The sequence below is a fragment of the Vulpes lagopus genome, chromosome 4 (assembly GCF_018345385.1).
Source record: "Vulpes lagopus strain Blue_001 chromosome 4, ASM1834538v1, whole genome shotgun sequence".
Lineage (NCBI taxonomy): Eukaryota > Metazoa > Chordata > Mammalia > Carnivora > Canidae > Vulpes > Vulpes lagopus.
In genome coordinates this window covers 91506989-91526520 of record NC_054827.1, presented here as the reverse complement: position 1 = coordinate 91526520, position 19532 = coordinate 91506989, and the positions used below count along the sequence as shown (strand labels likewise).

The window sequence follows — 19532 nt, the reverse complement described above, 5'->3', positions numbered from 1 at the left end:
TGGAGAGAATCATTCCTTAATAAAGGATAAAATGGGTTCAAGAACTAAGATAATTATCAGATATTAAAGAAGCACATTATATGATGACAAAAAAGATCAATTCACTAAGAAGATAGTGATTCTAAATAAGCATTCCCAAAACACAACTATAAAATATATGCAACAAAAAGACTAGCAAGAGAAATCAACAAGTCCGCAAATACAGTTGAAGGCTTTAACACCACATTCTTGCCAGCACTATCAGACACAAAATGAAGAAGATACAGAATAACTGGACAACACCATCAACTAACCAAATTTCATTGCTATCTATAGGACACTCAACCCAATGAGAGAAGATAATGTACAGAGTTCTATATCGTGAATCTGTTTATCATTTTAGCTGCATATTACATGCTGAGTTCTAGGACTACACTGAGGAATGATCCAATGAGAGAGAGCATAGCAGCTCCTAGGCCAGGAGCTATCTATCCAGGAAAAAGATAAGGAGGGATGGAATTAAGACCGTGGCAGTGAGGATAAGCCTCAAAGGAAAGACTCTCCCTTACATGAATACCTGATTAAAATATACTGTGGCATGTTTCTTCTATTCTTTACCATGGAATTCCTTATAATACTTCTATTGTTTGAGGTGAGATTTTATATTTCTGAGTAGTCATTCAGGAACTTCCTTCTCAAAGCACTCAAGCTCTGTGTACTCCTTGAATTACTGATGATTCTTCTCCATTTTTCCAAACATTGAAGTACAAACTGCACCTTTTCTATCTAAAATCAGGGGGATCCCTGGATGGCTCAGTGGTTTAGTGCCTGCCTTCGAACCAGGACATAGCCCTGGGGTCTCAGGATTGAGTCCCACATCAGGCTCCCTGCATGGAGCCTGCTTCTCCTTCTGCCTGTGTCTCTGCCTCTCTCTCTCTCTCCATGTCTCTCATGAATAAATAAATAAAACCCTTAAAAATACATAAATAAAATCATTTCAACCACATTCTTCTAGTGATTGGGAAGATTTGATTCAAATGCTATTCTCCTTTCCATGGCCACACAGTTGCCTTCTTTCTTATTATTGCTTTCTTTCACATGTAGCGGACTTCTCTTGGTCTCCATCTCTCCCTCAGAACACAGCCTCAAAGGGCACATCCCTGTGTCAATACTTGTGAAGCTTTCCAAACGGAAAGGAGAATAGACAGACCAGCCAACCCCAGAGAAAGAAGATGTCAGGAGATTCAGTCAGGTTGAACTATCACAGGTTTCAGGCTTGGAAGGAATAACTATTTCGTTAGACTTTGTATATCCTAAAGTAAGTATAACACCACCATGCATTTAAAAGGTATATACATACATATCAGGTCAAGTCAAATGAAGATTTTAGGAAACGTATGAGGAGTGAATAAAAGTTGAATGTGAAGTTCATTTTGCTTGCACATTTACCTGGTGTGTAAAGTATAAGATTAGTATTGTGTTCTGTGATCTCTTATGACTGCCTATTTTTAAAATGAATTATTTTTAAGCAAATAAAGTTCCCAAATGAATTTATTAACTTATCATATATTTTTCAAGATCCTACTATGTGCCAAGCAGTGTGTAATTGACACAGGGGTAAGTAGGGTGCCCTCTCAGTTGTCTGGGAGCTTCAATCTAGTGCCAGAAGCCGGCCGTAATGCATAATTAGGATTATATGTAAATGTATCAATAGAGACAGGTAGAAACTACCATTTGAGATAAAATAAGGCAAGATGTCTACAGATGTAACAAGTGACCTCTTGCCAAACATAAGCCAACCTGCCTTGATAACAGACAGGATGGAATCCATTTTTTCTCTCAAACTCCTTCACTATTGAAAGAGACAAAGATTCTGTAGCTAGAAATAGGAGCAGGAAAAAAAGCAGCTTAAATGTCTGTTCCTTCTCTGGTTATATCACCTCTGTCATCATAATATTAATAGCTTACATAATTAATAAATTACATATCGATGCTACATGTCATTAATGTCTTATCATTTCTCACTTAGGAAAAACAAATACTTTTATGTTTTCTATTCTGATTTTTTTTTACTGAATGACTGAAAATCCAAATCATGATGTAGAGAGGGCAGGATGGCAGAGGAGTGGGGTCTCCAAGTCACCTGTCCCCACCAACTTACCTAGATAACTTTCAAATCATCCTGAAAAACCTTCGAATTCGACCTGAGATTTGAAGAGAGAACAGCTGGAACGCTACGGAGAGAAGGGTTTTCGCTTCTAACAAGATAGGAAGACGGAAAATAAATTTAAAAAAAAGCTTCCGCGGGGGGGGGGGGGCGGGGGAGGGGGGAGCCCTCGCGAGGACCCGGGCTAAGGCCGCGCGGCAAGAGCCCCAGGACAGGAAAGCCCAGTCAGTCCCGAAGCAGGAACTTTAAAAATCCACCTGGGACTCTTCCCGGACGCAAAGGCGCTTAGCAGGGAGCTCGGGCAGAGCGCAGGAGGGCGGTGGAGCCTCCAGGCTCCCGGAGCCACTAACGAGGCAGCGCCCCCCGCCCCCTCCCCCCCCCGGCGGCCTAGCTCGGCGAAGGGCTGCAGCGAGCCTGGCGGGGCCTCGGGAAGCTCCGGCGGCGGCTGGGGCGGAGGGGGCTGGTCCCCGCTGCCTTCGGGAGCCGCGCCCGGGAGCGCGATTGCAGCAGCGCAGGCCCCAGAGCCCAGAGCCCCGGGACACAGCCCAGGACCCTGCGCTTCCCCCGGGACAGGCGGGGGTGGGGAGGGCACAGGACAGCGAGGACGCTCCTGCCGCCGGGCGCCCCCGAGCTGTGCAGATCAGCACCCGCAACCCCCCGGAGCACCCAGGCCAGTGCGACTGGGAGACTGTGGGAGTCACTGCAGGAGCTGACTCCAGGGCTGGAGAGCTGGCAGCAGCCAGTGTTGTTGTTCCTCCTGTGTCACCCTGTGCCTGGGATGGAGCGGGGCTACCAGGGAACAGGGGCCTCATGGGATAAACACTTCTCACTAAGCCGTGCACCTGGCAGGGGGTGGGGCAGCTCCCCCAGGTGCACACACCTGAGAGTCAGCACAGCAGACCCTCACCCAGAAGACCAGAAGGAAGGACAGGGGAAGAGCAAGTTCTTGACCCAGCAGCACTGAAAAGCTCCAAGGAAAGTCGAGGGATTTACAGTATATAGCACCAGAGGGTACCCCTCCTTTTTTTTCTTTTTCCAGTACAACTCATTTTTATATCAGATTGTAAATACCCAATTTTTCTTTCTCTTTTCCCACCTTAACTACAATATTTTACCACCTCTTCATTTTTAAGATTATTCCTTTTTGACTTTCATATTTCTACAAATATATAAGTCCTAGATATACTTTCCACTTCTAGATTCCCTTCAACATACTCAACTTAATTTGGGGAGATATACAAGATTTTTTTTTGTTTTCTTTTGTGTTTTTTCTTTACTCTGCCTCATTTTGTTCTACAATGGCAGAAGTTAATACCTTCTAAAACATGACCAGTATGCACCTAAAACTATGTGGTATACTGTGCTGGTTCATCTGTGAGATTCCTCACTCCAATTTTGCACCTCTCTTTTATCTCATTTATGTTTTGGTTGTCAATGTTGGAGCTATTGACAAGTATTTCTGGTTTATATAAATTTGGGAATAGGCATCTAATAACATACGGATAACAAAGAATTTAATATACTCAGAAACAAGAGGATCACCCTAAAACCCCTCAGATAGACTACATTCTCCCTCCATTACAACTTTGTCACCACCACTATCTCCCAGTTCCCTGCTTCCCCCCCGACCCCGTTTTTTTTTTTTTTCTTTTTTCTGTTCACTTTTTTTTTTCTCTCTCTTCTTCTTTAGGATTCCTGGCCTCTTACTTTTTACTGATTTGTTTTAAAATTTGTTTTTCCGAACTAGGGGTGGTGGAAGGGGAGGAGGGCAGGTGTTGGAGGGGAATGGGTGACGGGCACTGAGGTGGACACTTGACGGGATGAGCACTGGGTGTTTTTCTGTATGTTGGTAAATTGAACACCAATAAAAATTAATTTAAAAAAATAAAAATAAAAATAAAATAAAATTTGTTTTTCACTTTAGTGGTTATTTTATTTCATTTTGTTCTGATCCTTGTTTTCAATTTCTGGTCTCTGACCTTGGCAGAATCATAAGGTGAAATTTACTAGTTTGTGGTGGATATTCTTTTTTTTTTTTTTTTTAAAGCAATCACTTTTATTTTTTTATTTTTTTTAATTTTTTTTATTTATGATAGTCACAGAGAGAGAGAGAGCGAGGTACAGACATAGGCAGAGGGAGAAGCAGGCTCCATGCACCGGGAGCCTGACGTGGGATTCGATCCCGGGTCTCCAGGATCGCACCCTGGGCCAAAGGCAGGCGCTAAACCGCGGCGCCACCCAGGGATCCCTGTGGTGGATATTCTTGGTGCGGCCCGCTCATACAGCCACTCTGCAAGGACCAAAATGACTAAAAAGAAAAACTCACCAAAAAAGAAAGAATCAGAAACAGTAATTTTTGCCACAGAGTTACAGAATTTGGATTACAATTCGATGTCAAAAATACAGCATCCATTCCTGATCAAAAATCTTCAGAGTGTAGGGATAGAGGGAACATTCCTCAGCATCTGAAGCCTTTTACAAAAAGCCCACAGCAAATATCATTCTCAGTGGGGAAGCACTGGGAGCCTTTCCCCTAAAATCAGGAACAAGACAGGAATGTCCACTCTCACCACTGCTATTCAACATAGTACTGGAAGTCCGAGCCTCATCAATCAGACAACAAAAAGACATTAAAGGCATTCAAACTGGCAAAGAAGGAGTCAAACTTTCCCTCTTTGCAGATGACATGATACTGTACATTGAAAACCCAAAAGACTCACCCCCAATATTGCTAGAACTCATACAGCAATTCGGCAGCGTGGCAGGATACAAAATCAATGCCCAGAAGTCAGTGGCATTTCTCTACACTAACAATGAGACTGAAGAAAGAGAAATTAAGGAGTCAATTCCATTTACAATTGCACCCAAAAGCATAAGATACCTAGGATTAAACCTATCCAAAGAGGTAAAGGATCTATGCCCTAAAAACTACAGAACGCTTCTGAAAGAAATAGAGAAAGACACAAAGAGATTGAAAAATATTCCATGCTCATGGATTGGAAGAATTAATAATGTGAAAATGTCAATGTTACCTAGGGCAATTTACACGTTTAATGCAATCCCTCGCAAAATACCATGGACTTTCTTCAGAGAGTTGGAAGAAATTATTTTAAGATTTGTGTGGAATCAGAAAAGACCCCGAATAGCCAGGGGAATATTAAAAAAGAAAACCATACCTGGGGTCATCACAATGCCAGATTTCAGGCTGTACTACAAAGCTGTGGTCATCAAGACAGTGTGGTACTGGCACAAAAACAGACACATAGATCAATGGGACAGAATAGACAATCCACTAGTGGACCCTCAACTTTATGGTCAACTAATATTTGATAAAGGAGGAAAGACTATCCACTGGAAGAAAGACAGTCTCTTCAATAAATGGTGCTGGGAAAATTGGACATCCACATGCAGAAGAATGAAACTAGACCACTCTCTTGCACCAGACACAAAGATAAACTCAAAATGGATGAAAGATCTAAATGTGAGACAAGATTCCATCAAAATCCCAGAGGAGAACACAGGCAACACCCTTTTTGAACTCGGCCACAGTAACTTCTTGCAAGATACATCCACGAAGGCAAAAGAAACAAAAGCAAAAATGAACTATTGGGACTTCATCAAGATAAGAAGCTTCTGAACAGCAAAAGATACAGTCAACAAAACTCAAAGACAACCTACAGAATGGGAGAAGATATTCTCAAATGACGTATCAGATAAAGGGCTAGTTTCCAAGATCTATAAAGAACTTATTAAACTCAACAGAAAAGAAACAAACAATCCAATCATGAAATAGGCAAAAGACCTGCACAGAAATCTCACAGAGGAAGACATGGACATGGCCAACAAGCACATGAGAAAATGCTCTGCATCACTTGCAATCAGGGAAATACGAATCAAAACCACAATGAGATACCACCTCACCCCAGTGAGAATGGGGAAAATTAACAAGGCAAGAAACCACAAATGTTGGAGAGGATGTGGAGAAAGGGTCACCCGCTTGTACGGTTGGTGGGAATGCGAACTGGTCCAGCCACTCTGGAAAACTGTATGGAGGTTCCTCAGAAAGTTAAAAATAGAACTGCCCTACGACCCAGCAATTGCACTGCTGGGGATTTACCCCAAAGAAACAGACCCAGTGAAAGATAGAGACACCTGCACCCCAATGTTTATAGCAGCAATGTCCACAATCGCCCAACTGAGAAAGGAGCCTTGGTGTCCATCGAAAGGTGAATGGATGAAGAAGATGTGGTATATGTATTCAATGGACTATTACTCAGCCGTTAGAAATTATAAATACCCACCATTTGTTTCAACAGGGTTAGAATTGGAGGGTATTATGCTGATTGAGGTAAGTCATTCACAGTAGGACAAACATTATATGGTCTCATTCATTCGGGGCATGTAAAATATAGTGAATGGGATTAAAGGGGAAAGGAAAGAAAATGGCAAAAATCAGAGACGGGGACAGAACATGAGAGACTCCTGACTCTAGGAAATGAATAAGACGTAGTGGAAGGGGGGCTGGGCGGGTTTTGGGGTGACTAGGTGACAGGCACTGAGGTGATGGGCACTTGACGGGTTGAGCACTGGGTGTTATGCTATATGTTGGCAAATCGAACTCCAAAATATATATATATATATATATATATATATAAAAGAAAAAAAAAGAAAACAAATTATGATGTAGAACTTCAGATACTTAAAAAATTCAATGAGTGTTGACAAAACTTTTGTCAAGAAAAATTAGCATATTTTTTCCAGGGGAATGGTGAGGTTCAGGGAAGTTAAATGAGTTTTCCTCTGTCTCAGTTTTTATTACAGAGCCTGTCGTCTGCTTTTCTTTGCACATCATATTACTGGTAACACACACACACATGCACACAGACACAGACGCACCTGAAAGCTCAGAAAACTATAGCTACCACATTACAGAAAACAAATTATAGGAAAACTCCAGTCTCGAAAATTCTTGAGTTACATATACATGTATAGAACTAAGTAGGGAGGAACAGGTTGTTCTGCTTTGACCTCTACCCATAACAAAATCTCCAAGGTAACTACAATTCATAGCTCTTTATGGATTAGTGGAAACACTTTATTATACACAAGGATGAATAAGTCATAAGGGCAAATTTAAGAGTTGAAGGCAGAAGTTAGAACGAAGGCTTGAGATTCTTCATTAGCAAAATGTAATATATGCTTTCAACATTTTGAAAAGTCACCTAATAAAGAGAAAAAGCACGCATATGTGATTTCTGTAATAAACTAATTTCTTTCCTGAGCAGTCTTTCTTCTCAAAAGCTATTAGAACTGAAAATACAACATTTTTCTTATATTTTGCTCCCATCATTATGGACTGTAACAAAGTAGAGGAAGGAAACAGGAATCATTTCTGTAGATAGCTAGTTAAATTATTTGCAGTTTGTAGGCTAATAATGAGTTTTATTTTTGTCTCCTTGGAAACTCCAGTCAAATCTTGATTATCCTGAGCATGAGAGGATTTTTTAGGCTTTTCTAAGTGCTCATAGTGTTTTCCTCTTGCTGCTCTGCTGGGTCCCAGCCAGTCTCTCCCAATGAGAAAAACAAGTGGGGGGTTCAGATGCTGCTTCCTCTTGGCCATATATGTGTGCATGTGAGAGAGAAAGACAGAAACTGACACAGGGACACAGGGAGAGAAAGATGTCACACACAGTGTCCTGGTGTCTGTTCTTAAATATATAGATGATACTTTTATTTATCTTTTTTATCTATCATGACCTGTATATAAGGAAAATTGACCACAATTCTATTTTTTCATGATTTGGATCTCAAGAGTCACTTGGCAAATATTTGGGAAATATTTTCATGGAATTCTAGATTTTTGTGAACAAGTTTTTTTTTAAGATTTTATTTATTCATTCATGAGAGACAGAGAGAGAGAGAGGCAGAGGCACAGGCAGAGGGAGAAGCAGGCTCCATGCAGGGAGCCCGACATGGGACTCGATCCTGGGTCTCCAGGATCCCACCCTGGGCTGAAGGCAGACCTAAACCACTGAGCCACCGGGGCTGCCCGTGAACAAGTTTAATTCCCATAGAAAGCAGGTGCCAAATTTGCTTCTAACTCTGTGTTTCTGAAATTAATTACCTTGAGTAAGATGACTGATCTTTTCTTATAAACTGCAGTTGTTAATAGGAAGAAAATAATAATGTGTGTCTATTCTTGTGTACAGCTTAGTTTGTCTTCTGATTTTCTGAGACCACAAAAATGACTTGTTTTGAGGACTTCCAGTTCTGGACAAGGCAAAATATACTTACACCCTTACTTATTTTTTTTTAAATCTCTCCTACTGAGCACAGCTAGAAATCCTAAAAAACATACATGACTCTGAAAGGTAAGGAGAAGGTGTCAGATCAACTTGGAATCCCAGGAGTTAAGAACCAATACAGTGGTAAATTCTCTGAATTTCCTTTTCTGTCCCCAAATCCCAAACATGGTTTGGAAAAGCCTCTGACCTGGAAATGCCAATAAGCACAGACAAAAAAATATCCCCAAGAAATTCTGCTTCTGTTTGCCAAAAGATGAGGGAAGGGGAAGCCAAATAAGACAGAAATCTTTTTGATAACACATATCCCACTCAATCAGAGCATCAGGAAAAAATTAATGACCTGTCCCTAACCTTATCAACAAATGTCTGTTAACAACAAAGTGCTCCAACCCCTCCAAAGTGCCAGAAGAAGCTAAGTGAGAATCCTGGATGTCCACTCCACCCAGTAGGAGGAAGAGCTTCTGGTTTCCTCAACAGGATGATGTTGGTAGGGGCTGAATGGGCAGCCTGGGCTTTCTTCAAAGCTCAGACATACAAAGTGCTCCTCTATCTCTCTGAGTGGGATATTGGAGGGAGCCAAACATGCAGCCTGGACTTTCACCCTCACCCACTGATAACCAAGCACCCCTACCACCAGGGTGTCTGAAGATGAGTGTAGAGCCTGGATTTCCATCTCCAGCACCCTGCAGTAAGGACTTGGTTCCTCTCTTTCCCTGACAGCACTGTTTCAAAGAACAGTTGATAGAAGATCCAGTGTTTCATAACATAATTAATAACAGGTTAAAAGTGAAAATCACTCGTAATACCAAGAACCAGGAAAATTTCAACTTGAATGGGATAAACAATCAACAGAAACCAACGACCAGATGACAAAGTGTCAGAATTATCTTAAAAGAATTCTATGCAGCCATCATAAAAAATGCTTTTGTGAGCAATTGAGAACATGGTTAATATAAGTGAAAATATTGAAAATCACAAAAAAATAGATGATAAAGTAGAAACAAATGGAAACTTTAGAACAACAAACAAAAAACCCCACAGTAAATAATATAAAATTCCCATTGGAGGGGCTTAGTAGAAGAATGGAGATAACAGAGTAAGGAATCAGTGGACTTGAAAATAGATAAACAGAAATTACTCAGTCTGAATAACAGAGAGAATGCACTGAAAAAAAATAAACAAACAAGCAGGACATTAGAGACACTTGTACTATAAGATGTGACATTCATGACATTAGAGTCAAGAAAGGAGAAAAGAGAACAGAGTAAAAAAAGTACTTAAACAAATAATAAATCAAACTTCCTAGATTAGGTAAAAGACATTAACCTACATATTAAGGAAGATGAATAAACTCTAAACAGGGTAAATCCAAAGTAATTCATACCAAACCACATTATGATCAAACTTCTGAAAATAAAGGACAAAGAAAAACATTGAAAGAAGCTAGAGAGAAACAAGCATTACATATGTAAAACAAGTATTTGAATGATAGTAGGTTTCTCACCAGAAATATAAATAAGGAAAAGGCATATATATTGAAAATATGTATTATGAAGCATTAATCAAAAGAAAGTATAAGATAAAAAAAGACTTCAGAGCAAAGAAAATTACTAGAGACAGAGAAAGACATTACCTAATGTCTTGGTAATGAAATGGTCAGCCTACCAAGAAGACAAAGCAATCTAAATGTGTAGGCTCAAACAACATAGATTCAAAGTACGTGAAACAAAACTTATAAAACTGGAAAAAGTAACACACATCCACTGCTATAATTGGAGACATCAACATCTCCTTTCAACACTGATAGAACAACTGGTCAAAAAATGAGTATGGACATAAAAGGACTAAACATGATCATCAATCAACAGATTTGAATTGGCACCTGAAGAACTCTACCACCATCAACAAAATACATATTTTTAAAGCAGCTATCAAATATTCATCTGAATATATCACATCCTGAATCACAAAACAAACTTTAACAAATATAAAAGGGTTAAAGGCATATAGGGTTTGTTTTCTAACTACAATGAACTAAAACTAAAATGCATTAATAAAAAAAATAGGAAAACATCCAAATATTTGGAAATTATGCAACACACTTCTAAAAACTCCATAGGTCAGAGAGTAAGTCACAAAAGAAGTCACATATACATTCATCTGAATGAAAATAAAAATAAAACACATTAAACTTTGTAAGACACAAATAGAGGCACCCGGGTGGCCCAGTCAGTTAGTGTCTGACTCTGTTTTGGCTCAGTCATGATCTCAGGACCCTGAGATTGAGCCCTATGTTAGACTCCCTGCCCAGGGTGAAATGTGCTTAAGACTCTTTCTCCAAACCCCTCTATCCCTCCCCTTCTAAAATAAATAAACAAATCTTTAAGAAAAAAAAAAAACTTGTAAGATACAATTAAAGTAGTGCTGAGAGGGAAATTCACAGAACAAAAATGTTAACATTACAAAAGAGAAAAGTTCTCAAATCAATAATCAAAGCTCTCACCATAAGAACTTTGTAAAATGATAGGAAAACAATCCCAAATAAAGCAGAAGGGAAGAAAAAGAAACCAGCAGAAATCAGTGAAATTAAGATAAAATTAATGGAGGAAAAAAATAGTACTTTGACAAGATCAACGAAGTTCACAAAAGTTTATAGAGAGACAAGGAAGTCACAAATTAGCACTATCAGCAATGAAACAGTGAATATCAGCTCTCTGCTCCTCCCTGTTCGACAGACAGCTGCATCTTCTGGTGCAGGGCCAGCACGTCCCCAAGACACGATAGGGAAGATCGGACTGAACGGATTTGGCCGTATTGGGCGCCTGGTCACCAGCGCTGCTTTTAACTCTGGCAAAATGGATAGTGTCGCCATCAGTGACCCCTTCATTGATCTCAACCACATGGTGTGTATGTTCCAGTATGATTCTACCCACGGCAAATTCCACAGCACGGTCAAGGCTGAGAACGGGAAACTTGTCATCAATGGGAAGTCCATCTCCATCTTCCAGGAGCAAGATCCCGCCAACATCAAATGGGGTGATGCTGGCGCTGAGTATGTTGTGGAGTCCACTGGGGTCTTCACCACAATGGGGAAGGCTGGGGCTCACTTGAAGGGCGGGGCCAAGAGGGTCATCATCTCTGCTCCTTCTGCCGATGCCGCCATGTTTGTGATGGGCATGAATGGTGAGAAGTATGACAACTCCCTCAAGATTGTCAGCTATGCCTCCTGCACCACCAACTGCTTGGCTACTATAGCCAAAGTCATCCATGACCACTTTGGCATTGTGGAGAGCCTCATGACCACCTTCCATGCCGTCACTGCCACCCAGAAGACCATGGACGGCACCTCTGGGAAGCTGGCATGATGGCCGATGGGCTGCCCAGAACATCATCCGTGCTTCCACTGGCACCACCAGGACTGTGGGCAAGGTCATCCCTGAGCTGAACGGGAAGCTCACTGGCATGGCCTTCCGTGTCCCCACCCCCAACGTGTCAGTTGTGCATCTGACCTGCCACCTGGAGAAAGCTGCCAAATATGACAGCATCAAGAAGGTAGTGAAGCAGGCATCGGAGGGCCCCCTCAAGGGCACCCTGGGCTACACTGACGACCAGGTTGTCTCCTGTGACTTCAACAGTGACACCCACTCTTCCACCTTCGACGCTGAGGCTGACATTGCCCTCAATGACCACTTCCTCAAGCTCATCTCCTGGTATGACAATGAATTCAGCTATAGGAACCAGGTGGTGGACCTCATGGTCCACATGGCCTCCAAGGAGTAAGAGCCTCCTGGACCACCAGCCCCAGCAAGAACAAGAGGAAGAGAGAGGCCCTCAGCTTCTGGGGAGTCCCTGCCCCAACTTAATCCCCCAACACATGGAGAATCTCCTGACCTCCAATTTACATCCCAGACCCTGAGGAAGGGGAGGGGCTTGGGGAACCCTACCTTGTCATGTACCATCAATAAAGTATACTGTACCCAGTCAAAAAAAAAAAAAAAAGAGGAGAAGGGGCAAGATGGTGGAAGAGTAGGGTCCCCAAGTCACCTGTCCCCACCAAATTACCTAGATAACCTTCAAATCATCCTGAAAATCTACGAATTTGGCCTGAGATTTAAAGAGAGAACAATTGGAATGCTACAGTGAGAAGAGTTCGTGCTTCTATCAAGGTAGGAAAATGGGGGGAAAAGGAAATAAAAGAAATAAAAAAAACAAAGGCCTCCAAGGGGGAGGGGCCCTGCGAGGAGCCGGGCTAAGGCCCCGGCGAGTGTTCCCAGGACAGGAGAGCCCCGTCCCGGAGAAGCAGGAGCTTCACCAACCTTCCCGGGTGGAAAAGCGCTGGCAGGGAGTTAGAGCAGGACCCCAGGAGGGCGGGGATGCCCTCAGGCTCCCTGGGACACTCACAGACACCTGCGCCCCAGGGAGAGTGCGCCGAGCTCCCTAAAGAGCTGCAGCGCACACAGCTGGACCCGGAGCAGCTCAGAGGGGCTCGGGTGGCGGCTCCACAGAGGGGGCTGCACACCCGAGCGCAAATCCAACAGCGCAGGCTGGGGAGCGCTGGGTGCCAGGGACACAGCCCAGGATCCGACCTCCCCCCAGGGACAGGCAGAGGTCGGAAGGACCCAGAACAGCAAGAACACTCCTGCCCGAGCTGAGCAGATCAGCGGCCCGCCCTGGAGCATCCAGGCCCTGAAGACAGAGAGCTCCGTAGTTACTGCGGGAGCTGACTCCAAGGATCCAGAGCTGGCCGCCACCACTGGGGTTGTTCCTCCTGGGGCCTCACAGGATAAACTAACCCCACTGAGCCTCAGAGTGGCCTCACTGGATAAACAGGTTAAACATCTTTCACTGAGTCCTACACCAGGGAGGGGGCAGAGCAGCTCCCCCAAGTGCTAACACCTGAAAATCAGCACAACAGGCGCCTTCCCCAGAAGACCAGCTAGGCGGACAAGTTCCAGGGGAAGTCAAGGGAATTAAAGTATACAGAATCAGAAGATACATCCCGTGTTTTTTTGTTGTTGTTGTTGTTTTTATTTTTGTTTTTCTTTTGTTTTTTTTTTGTTTGCTTTTTGACTTCTATTTGCTTCCCCACCCTTTTTTCCTTTCTTTCTTTTTTTCTCTTTTTCTTCTCTGATTTTTTTTCTTCCTTTTTACTCTTTTCTTTTTCTCTTTTCTTTCCTTCTTTCTCACCTTTGTTTTTCTCCTTTTCCCAATACTTGTTTTTGGCCACTCTAAACTGAGCAAAATGACTAGAAGGAAAACCTCACCTCAAAAGAAAGAATCAGAAACAGTCCTCTCTCCCACAGAGTTACAAAATCTAGATTACAATTCAATGTCGGAAAACCAATTCAGAAGCACTATTATACAGCTACTGGTGGCTCTAGAAAAAAGCATAAGGGACTCAAGAGACTTCATGACTGCAGAATTTAGATCTAATCAGGCAGAAATTAAAAATCAATTGAATGAGATGCAATCCAAACTAGAAGTCCTAACAACAAGGGTTAACGAGGTGGAAGAACGAGTGAGTGACATAGAAGACTAGTTGATGGCAAAGAGAAAAACTGAGGAAAAAAGAGACAAACAATGAAAAGACCATGAGGAAAGATTAAGGGAAATAAACGACAGCCTGAAGAAGAAAAACCTACGTTTAATTGGGGTTCCCAAGGGCACCGAAAGGGACAGAGGGCCAGAATATGTATTTCAACAAATCAGAGCTAAAAACGTTCCTAATCTGGGAAGGGAAACAGACATTCAGATCAAGGAAATAGAGAGATCCCCCCCTTAAAATCAATAAAAACCGTTCGACACGTCTACATTTAATAGTTAAGCTTGCAAATTCCAAGAAAAAGAGAAGAACCTTAAAGCAGCAAGAGACAAGAAATCCCTGACTTTTATGGGGAGGAGTATTAGGGTAACAGCAGACCTCTCCACAGAGACCTGGCAGGCCAGAAAGGGCTGGCAGGATATATTCAGGATCCTAAATGAGAAAAACCTGCAGCCAAGAATACTTTATCCAGCAAGGCTCTCATTCAGAAATGGAAGCAGAGATAAAGAGCTTCCAAGACAGGCAGAGCTGAAAGATTATGTGACCTCCAAACAAGCTCTGCAAAAAATTTTTAAGGGGGACTCTTAAAATTCCCCTTTAAGAAGAAGTCCAGTGGAACAATCCACAAAAACAAGGACTGAATAGGTATCATGATGACACTAAACTCATATATGTCAATACTAACTCTGAACGTGAATGGGCTTAATATTCCCATCAAAAGGCTCAGGGTTTCAGACTGGATTAAAAAAAGCAGGACCCATCTATTTGCTGTATACAAGAGACTCATTTTAGACAGAAGGACACCTACAGCCTGAAAATAAAAGGTTGGAGAACCATTTACCATTCAACTGGTCCTCAAAAGAAAGCAGGGGTAGCCATCCTTATATCAGATAAACTAAAATTTACCCGAAGACTGTAGTGAGAGATGAAGAGGGACACTATATCATACTTAAAGGATCTATCCAACCAGAGGACTTAGCAATCCTCAATATATATGCCCCGAATGTGGGAGCTGCCAAATTTATCAATCAATTAATAACCAAAGTTAAGACATACTTAGATAATAATAAATTTATACTTGGTGACTTCAATCTAGCACTTTCTACACTCGATAGGTCTTCTAAACACAACATCTCCAAAGAAACGAGAGATTAAATAATACACTGGAGCAGATGGATTTCACAGATATCTACAGAACTGTACATCCAAACTCAACTGAATACACATTCTTCTCAAGTGTACATGGAACGTTCTCCAGAATAGACCACATACTGGGTCACAAATCGGGTCTGAACTGATACCAAAAGATTGGGATCATCCCCTGCATATTCTCAGACCATAATGCCTTGAAATTAGAACTAAATCACAACAAGAAGTTTGGAAGGACTTCAAACACGTGGAGGTTAAGGACCACCCTGATAAAGATGAAAGGGTCAACCAGGAGGTTAAGGAAGAATTAAAAAGATTCATGGAAACTAATGAAAATGAAGATACAACCGTTCAAAATATTTGGGATGCAGCAAAAGCAGTCCTGAGGGGGAAATACATCACAATACAAGCATCCATTAAAAACCTGGAAAGAACTCAAATACGAAAGCTAACCTTACACATAAAGGAGCTAGGGAAAAAACAGCAAATAGATCCTATACCCAGAAGAAGAAGAGAGTTAATAAAGATTCGAGCAGAACTCAACGAAATTGAGACCAGAAGAACTGTGGAACAGATCAACAAAACCAGGAGTTGGTTCTTTGAAAGAATTAATAAGATAGATAAACCATTAGCCAGCCTTATTAAAAAGAAGAGAGAGGGGATCCCTGGGTGGCGCAGTGGTTTGGTGCCTGCCTTTGTTCCAGGGAGCGATCCTGGAGACTGGGGATTGAATCCCACATCAGGCTCCCGGTGCATGAAGCCTGCTTCTCCCTCTGCCTATGTCTCTGCCTCTCTCTCTCACTGTGTGCCTATCATAAATAAAAGATAAAAATTTAAAAAAAAGAAGAAGAGAGAGAAGACTCAAATTAATAAAATCATGAATGAGAAAGGAGAGATCACTACCAACACCAAAGAAATACAAACGATTTTAAAAACATATTATGAACAGCTATACGCCAATAAATTAGGCAATCTAGAAGAAATGGACGCATTCCTGGAAAGCCACAAACTACCAAAACTGGAACAGGAAGAAATAGAAAACCTGAACAGGCCAATAACCAGGGAGGAAATTGAAGCAGTCATCAAAAACCTCCAAGACACAAAAGTCCAGAGCCAGATGGCTTCCCAGGGGAGTTCTATCAAACGTTTAAAGAAGAAACCATACCTATTCTACTAAAGCTGTTTGGAAAGAAAGAAAGAGATAGAGCACTTCCAAATTCTATGAGGCCAGCATCACCTTAATTCCAAAACCAAAGACCCCACCAAAAAGGAGAATTACAGACCAATATCCCTGACGAACATGGATGCAAAAATTCTCAACAAGATGCTAGCCAATAGGATCCAACAGTACATTAAGAAAATTATTCATCATGACCAAGTAGGATTTATCCCCGGGACACAAGGCTGGTTCAACACTCGTAAAACAATCAATGTGATTCATCATATCATCAAGAGAAAAACCAAGCACCATATGATCCTTTCATTAGATGCAGAGAAAGCATTTGACAAAACACAGCATCCATTCCTGATCAAAACTCCTCAGAGTGTAGGGATAGAGGGAACATTCCTCAACATCTTAAAAGCCATCTACGAAAAACCCACAGCAAATATAATTCTCAATGGAGAAGCACTGGGAGCCTTTCCCCTAAGATCAGGAATAAGACAGGGATGTCCACTCTCACCACTGATATTCAACATAGTACTGGAAGTCCTAGCCTCAGCAATCAGACAACAAAAAGACATTAAGGCATTCAAATTGGCAAAGAAGAGGTCAAACTCTCCCTCTTCGCCAATGACATGATACTCTACATAGAAAACCCGAATGCCTCCACCCCAAGATTGCTAGAACTCATACAGCAATTTGGTAGTGTGGCAGGATACAAACTCAATGCCCAGAAATCAGTGGCATTTCTATATACTAACAATGAGACTGAAGAAAGACAAATTAAAGAGTCAATCCCATTTAAAATTGCACCCAAAAGCATAAGATACCTAGGAATAAACTTAACCAAAGAGGTAAAGGATCTATACCCTAAAAACTATAGAACACTTCTGAAGGAAATTGAGGAAGACACAAAGAGATGGAAAAATATTCCCTGTTCATGGATTGGAAGAATTAATATTGTGAAAATGTCAATGTTACCCAGGGCAATTGACATGTTTAATGCAATCCCTATCAAAATACCATGGACTTTCTTCAGAGAGTTAGAACTGGCAAAGTCACCCATGACCACTTAAAATTATCTTAAGATTTGTGTGGAATCAGAAAAGACCCCAAATAGCCAGGGAAATATTAAAAAGGAAAACCATAGCTGGGGGCATCACAATGCCAGATTTTAGGCTGTACTACAAAGCTGTGGTCATCAAGACAGTGTAGTACTGGCACAAAAACAGACGCAGAGATCAATGGAACAGAAGAGAGAACCCAGAAGTGGACCCTGAACCTTATGGTCAACTAATATGCAATAAGGGAGGAAAGACTATCCATTGGAAGAAAGACAGTCTCTTCAATAAATGGTGCTGGGAAAATTGGATATCCCCATGCAGAAGAATGAAACTAGACCACTCTCTTGCACCATACACAAAGATAAACTCAAAATGGATGAAAGATCTAAATGTGAGACAAGATTCCATCAAAATCCTAGAGGAGAACACAGGCAACACCCTTTTTGAACTCGGCCACAGTAACTTCTTGCAAGATACATCCACGAAGGCAAAAGAAACAAAAGCAAAAATGAACTACTGGAACTTCATCAAGATAAGAAGCTTTTGCACAGCAAAGGATACAGTCAACAAAACTCAAAGACAACCTACAGAATGGGAGAAGATATTCTCAAATGACGTATCAGATAAAGTGCTAGTTTCCAAGATCTAGAAAGAACTTATTCAACTCAACACCAAAGAAACAAACAATCCAATCATGTAATGGGCAAAAGACATGAAGAGAAATCTCACAGAGGAAGACATGGACATGGTCAACAAGGACATGAGAAAATGCTCTGCATCACTTGCCATCAGGGAAATACAAATCAAAACCACAATGAGATACCACCTCACACCAGTGAGAATGGGGAAAATTAACAAGGCAGGAAACAACAAATGTTTGAGAGGATGTGGAGAAAGGGGAACCCTCCTGCACTGTTGGTGGGAATGTGAACTGGTGCAGCCACTCTGGAAAACTGTGTGGAGGTTCCTCAAAGAGTTAAAAATAGACCTGCCCTACGACCCAGCAATTGCACTGTTGGGGATTTACCCCAAAGATACAGATGCAGTGAAACGCCGGGACCCCTGCCCCCAATGTTTCTAGCAGCAATGTCCACAATAGCCAAACTGTGGAAGGAGCCTCATTTTCCATCAAAAGATGAATCCATAAGAATATGTGGTTTATGTATACAATGAAATATTACTCAGCCATTAGAAACGACAAACACCCACCATTTTCTTCGACGTGGATGGAACTGGAGGGAATTATGCTGAGTGAAATAAGTCCATCGGAGGACAAACATTATATGGTCTCATTCATTTGGGGAATATAAATAATAGTGAAAGGGAATAGAAGGGATGGGAGAAGAAATGGGTAGGAAATATCAGAAAGGGAGATAGAACATGAAGACTCCTAACTCTGGGAAACGAACTAGGGGTGGTGGAAGGGGAGGAGGGCGGGGGGTGGGGGTGAATGGGTGACGGGCCCTGAGGGGGGCACTTGACGGGATGAGCCCTGGGTGTTATTCTGTATGTTGGCAAATTGACACCAATAAAATCAAATTTATTATTAAAAAAATGAATGTAGGAAAAAAAATGTATGACCAACAGAGTATGTAAAGTCTCATTAAGGATTTTATATTGGCGTGATCCCTGGGTGGCGCAGTGCTTTACCGCCTGCCTTTGGCCCAGGGTGCGATCCTGGAGACCCGGAATCGAATCCCACGTCGGGCTCCTGGTGCATGCAGCCTGCTTCTCCCTCTGCCTATGTCTCTGCCTCTCTCTCTCTCTCTGTGTGTGTGACTATCATAAATAAATTTTTTAAAAAATTATTTTAAAAAGTGAAAAATTTTATATTGGCTACAATGAAAAAAAAAGAAACAGTGAATATCATAATACATCCTTCAGATAATAAGGGACTGCTGAAAACAACTCTATACACATAAATTCAACAACTTAGGTAAAATAGAACATTTCCTTAAAATGTACAAAAAGACAAAAATCAACTAATATTATATAGATCATGTAAATAAATAGCTTTATACTTATCACAAAAATAGTACAGAAAGGAACTCTTTATCCCATTTTCCCCAGAGGAAACACTATTCATAACTTTAGGACAGTATCAAAACCAGGACATTGGCATTGGTACAATCCACAGACTTTATTCACATTTTACCAGTTCTAC

At 41.5% G+C, this 19532-nt stretch overlaps 1 pseudogene; it reads left to right on the top strand.

Annotated features, from left to right (window-relative positions):
• Positions 1-11051: 11051 nt before the first annotated feature.
• LOC121488819 lies at positions 11052-12231 on the top strand (annotated as a pseudogene).
• Positions 12232-19532: the final 7301 nt, after the last annotated feature.